The following is a 6,000-nucleotide window of genomic DNA, read 5'->3' on the forward strand; positions in this document are numbered from 1 at the left end:
TATAGTAACAAACTACATTGTACATTTGTGACTATATGGTATAACAATACATTTCCTGTTTAGTTATGTCACTCTGATGGGATTACTTATGCTGCCGTGACTATACAGTACTATACAGTGTCAAGTTACCTGGTGTCAAATTACTATATGTCAGTAAATTGTGTTACTGTATGGGATCTAGTTTTTTTGTATTACTACCACCAAATGTGTTAAGTAACGTGGTGTCATGCTACAATACATCACAGAGCAGAGTTGTGTTATCTGTCTCACTATATGGTTCATTGGGTGTCACCTTACTTCGTGCCACTGTGTGTATTTACTTTACTTGTATTACTGTGTCACTGTGTGGTCTAGCTCCTTTAATGTTACTATGTATGTCACTGTGTTACTGCCACTATACAGTGTCACACTGTGGTTAAAGGAGCTGTGTCAACGTAGGTAGTGTAGTTACTTATGTTGCTAACTGTGACACTATGCAGGGTCTAATTGATTTGATGTCACAGTTTTGTTGTGTTACTGTACATCACTGTATGGGGTAAAGATTACTTGTGTTACTGTCACTATACATTATCATGTTACTGTGTGCCACTGTGTGAGGTTGATACTTGTGCTACTGTCTGAATCATGATAGAAAAAATGTATGTTTCATATCCCTTTAACTAGCAATGGGATGGTATGTAATCGGGGTGGGGGGGTGGCAAAATGTATCCTCGTCTGTGTGGCCACAAATCCTAGCACCGGCCCTGGCTCCAATGGCATAATATTTTTGCGTTCAGGCCCCTTAACTCAGGTCCCCCTTATATAGGTTACTCAAAAAGCTGTAGCACTTATCTCAAAGTGCAATTTTGGCAGTCTGGGCCCTCAGGAGCTCCCCAGCTAGCTCACCTCCAGTTACAAATGAATCAGGATAGATCACTTATGTAGATAAAATCGGAAATCCCCCAGCAATCAAAAAATCACCATACAGGATAACCAAATTACCTAAAAAACTTCCCAAGTTTACTTGGAAATGATTTAATAAAATGTGTAATACACATTAAAGACATCCTGGATGCATTTCACAAATACATCTTGCTTCCACAAGCAGCAAATAATGAACATTGCATAGGTGACCTAATATAAAAACACCTACTGACACAATTAACTCATTCGCAAATATGGGCAGCACATGACACTATCATTAGTACAATCCTTGTGTATATAGCGGTTATAAACAAAAATGATTTATTATGATACCTTACACTGTTGTTATGCTATCCTTCCATTAATGATTCTCCGGTGCTGGGGACTGCTACTAATGACATAATTTTCGTGCCTTCTAAAGAATTTAAAAAAGTCCAATGAGGAATATGAGCAACATCAACTCTGAGTGTGAAAAAGCATAATCAAAACATGACCATTAAAAACGACAGTTATAATAAATCATCTACCACTCAAACTACAGTTTGCAAACATCTCCATCTCATGATACTCCAAAACAATGTACATAATGAGGTCATGTGACCGAACTGTGAAGCCCACTCACAAACCATGTTCCTAACGAATGGAAAAAATAAGTAAAACAACAGTATAAGGGAACCACGTTACAATTGTAAAAAATAGTGACACCTAGTGGATAAATTTAAGCATGACATCTTAACATTATCAACATGAAATTAATATACAAAATAAATAATACAGTGTATTTCTAAAGTATGATACAGTATATGCTGAAAAAGTGTAAAGTGATATTGTTCATATCAAACCCCCAAAAAACTCATGAGATTATTTACATATTAAAAAAAATTATATAAAAAATGTATATGAAAATAACAGTGATGGTATATTAGACATAAAATCATGTCTCAAAATATCCCATAACCCTCATAGAAACGACAAGTATGATAAATTAATATGTCAGCACTCATCAATACTCCATAATATATATATAAGGGGTTGTTAGCATTCTAACTGAATATATAATAAGTGAAATGAAAAGTGAATAATAAAATAAAAAAAAAATAAAAATATAAATACATGATCATATAGGAAAATTCTTATTAAAAACCATACTAACCAACTAAGGGCTCGCTTCCATTGAGCCGTAATTCCATTTGCGTGCATTCGCAAACCGATAAATATGCTTTTGGAAGCAATATCGTTTATCGACTGCTTCCAATGGCGCGTTATACCTCAATATCGTCAGCTGGACTGTGTCTTAAACGAACATTGTTAATGACAGATTTATTTGAAATGTTTGATATTATTGGATATTATATTATCAATATCCTTGCTTGTCGGAGCAGATATACTATACAGAGTGCTTGATGAACATATTAAATATAACTATGTAAATTGACATTTGTAGCTAAAAGCAGATGGATATTTATGATCTAAAACAAATATACATCATATATTTGGTTATCATGTATTTGGCCTGCTGTGCCATCTTTGCCTTTGTTTCCCACTTGCAGTCATAATATCAGTGTTTTATGCTGGCAGTAGAACGATTGTGTCCTAAGCAGCTTACTGACACTCGTATCTCCTCCCACAACTTATTCCTGACACTTGCCCTTAGGTTAGGGTTCTCCAGCTGAGGTGCCCTATCCAAGTAGGCCTCAACAAGAGCCTCCTCTTTCTCGGAGTACCTCTCCTCTCTTAGCCTGCCCATCACACCTGAAGGGCCAGCAGACACAGACTTTCCCTCCTGTGACTGGGGACCAGCCCTCTCTCCCTCCTTTGTCCCTGCAGGCTGTGACAGGCTACCACCAGCCCCACCCCCACTTGCCACAGTCTGCCCCACTCTCTCTTTTCTTTGGGTGCCTAGTTAAGGATGAGTCCTCACTCCACCCACTTCCACTCCACTTCCACCCTCTCTCCTTCCCTCCTTTGCCAGGGTTTGAGGAAGGACAAATCCTCCACCCAAACCTCGGCTCCTAGACCTGCCCATATTATTCCCTACTCCTCCCCTCCCTCTATCCCCCCTCTCCACTGCCCTCCCACTAGCCACCCCCTCCCAACTCCACTTGGCCAATCCATCCCTTTCACCTTCATCCCTAACTCTAACCTTACACTAAAGTCCCTAGCTTACCTACCTACATTAATTCACCTAACTAAACCCTAAATTAAATATCCCCAAAATTAACTACCTAACCTATCTAGACCCTAACTATCTCTAATTTATATCCCTGCAAATAAAAATAAAAATGTCTGGGTGAAATTAAACAAAGGGATGTAAAAGAAAAAAGGGATGGGCTAAATAATCAAATGAAAAATAAATATGGGATTTTTTTTTTTAGCGCTAAATAAAAAGGGATGTAAATGAAAAAAGGGATGGACCAAATAATCAAAAGAAATATATATATATATATATATATATGAGATTATTAAAAAAAATCAGATAAAAATACTATGGGATGTAAATCAAAAAAGGGATGGGCGAAATGGATAAATGAATAAAAGTAAAATAAAGTTATGTAGTAGTTAAGGGAAGGGCAGGTAAAGGGGAGATGGGAAGTGGGATAGGGGGTGAATGAAAGGGGTAAAAACTGAAGATGGGGATATGGGGGGTTTAATGAAATGAAAAATAAATGTGAATGTGTTTGTATCAAATAAAAGTGTGTGTGTATAAACTAATGTGTGTTAATTAACTAATGTATGGATGTGTTTGTGTGTTCCTAATATATAATATGAGCATACAAATTTATGAATGTATTAAACAAAAATCTCCAACTCTCCACTAACAATAACTAAGCAAACCACCAAACTCCTACCAGCGCAACTAGCTCCTGTGTCTTTCAGGTGATCACAGGTAAAGAGCCCAGGCGCAAACTATTATTCTTATAGACAGAGGTCGGGTTACCATGGCAATGAACTTGTTATGGCGCGCTTTTCGTCGAATCCAACATCGGTTGGCAGGGCAAACTTAAGTACGACTACGTTCAACACGCTATCCTTTTCAAAGGAAACCTGGTACTAAAATGGAGCCGTAATTTACCTTTAGCTGTCGTCCTCTTCAGTAGCTTATGGCTCCATTTTTAACGGCTCAATGGAAGCGAGCTCTAAGTGTTATACAATCCCTATAAAAAATACAAATAAAGATGAATTAAAAGCAGCCAAGTCTAAATTTTCATTTAGACCTTCTGGAACTAAAGTTCTCAATTTCCAGATCCAGAAGGTCTCCCTTTGTCTAAGTCTGGTAAAAGGATTGTACTGATGATAGTGTCATGTGCTGCCCATATCTCATAACCCATATTTCTAATGAGTTAATTGTGTCAGTAGGTGCATTTATATTAGGTAACTTATGCAATGTTCATTATGAAGGGTTGAATGGTTGCCTTTGGGGCTGAGACTGCTCCTTTGTCACAGAATCTCACCCACTCAAGGAGCAACAGTTGTATTTCTGCTGAGGGTAGCTAAATACCTCAGAGCAGACAACACAGAAATGTAAGCTCCATGTGTTCCACACAGCATGGGGTGATCACACAGCAGGACCGCTGATAGGCTTGCATTTAGTGTAGTGTAGGAAGTGTTACTGCCCTTTACAAGAGGATCTCACTATCCCTCTAACCAGACTGTGCTCCAGCTCCTCCCACCAGCAGCAGTGTTTACTGAAGTGTTTCTGTTCTCTTTCTAGGGGAAACTAAGTTCCACCTTCAAAAATAGTGCAGGAACTTCCCATGCATTCCCGCTGGACTTGACCCCTGTATTTATGTATTTATATGTGAGTATATATGTACTTACAGATATATAAACACATAAATATATATGTACACACATATATATATATATATATATATATAAGGGTATTAGAGCCTTTTGCCGTTAAGTAGATGAAAACATAAAAACATTTTTATGCAATATTCATATTTAATAAAGGTTTTAACTATGTATTTACTGTATATACTTCACATTACAATGTTCTGTACATAGGGGAATATGTTCTTTGTATTTTAAAATAGATAATCCTATATATATATGTATATATCTATACCTATATATAATCATGTGTATATATATATATATATATATATATATATATATGTATAAATATATATTTGTTTAAAAAAACATCAGATATTTCTAGAGATATTTTTTATTATGAATAAACATATTCCGTTATGTAAAGAACATTTGAATATGACATTTTCATGTCTGGTTAGCAATAATGAGAATATGTAATGGTTTTTGCACGATAGTGGGGTGTTTGTGTTTTTTTCTAACTTTTTTTTCTCCATTGACTTTTATGGGGGAATATGTCAACGCGCACGCGATACTCTAAGTTTGGATTAGCGCAAAATTTTTAACTCTAGCGGGAATGCAAAATACTGCTCCACTTGTAATCTGGCCCTTTATATATAATATGGATATATTATATGTCAAGGTGTTTTACTGGGAAGGGCTGATGAACCAGGGAACCAATGAACCTCCAGGCACATGTTAAAACTTAAAACCAACTTTATTACGGTCACATAACCATCACAATAAATATATATATTGATCAATGAGAACACTAAAAGTAACCTAATCCTGCAACCCCCTATTAAGCCAATCAAATACAAAATGCAGTCACCTCTCCTTTAAGAACAAATCAGTGTATACATCACACTCATGTTAAAGTAAATCAAAATAATATTTATTAGGGCAATAAAATACAAACAATTGAGTCTATATCAGGGATCCCTGCATGAATGTTACTGGTATGAATTTTGCAACTTTAAACATATCGTAGCCATGTAATGTGGCACAACGTAATCAACAATCTCCTAAAGTTCCGCATGGAATAATGTACATGTATCCACAACATGTTGCAATTCGTATGAAGTTAACAATACAGGGCTAATTTAGTCTCTCTTCTTAATGGCAGGGAATTCACCGTAAAAAATCACCAAAGCATGTAAACAGACCAGCGGTCCTCCTAGAGACATAGCTCACCGGACCACCAGATCTTCCACAGGGACTCACCAGCTATGACTTGGTATTTTAGTATGTAGGTCTTCTTGCCCCTTACGCCAGGACCGG

The sequence above is a fragment of the Bombina bombina genome, chromosome 3, assembly GCF_027579735.1.
Source record: "Bombina bombina isolate aBomBom1 chromosome 3, aBomBom1.pri, whole genome shotgun sequence".
Classification (NCBI taxonomy): Eukaryota; Metazoa; Chordata; class Amphibia; order Anura; family Bombinatoridae; genus Bombina; species Bombina bombina.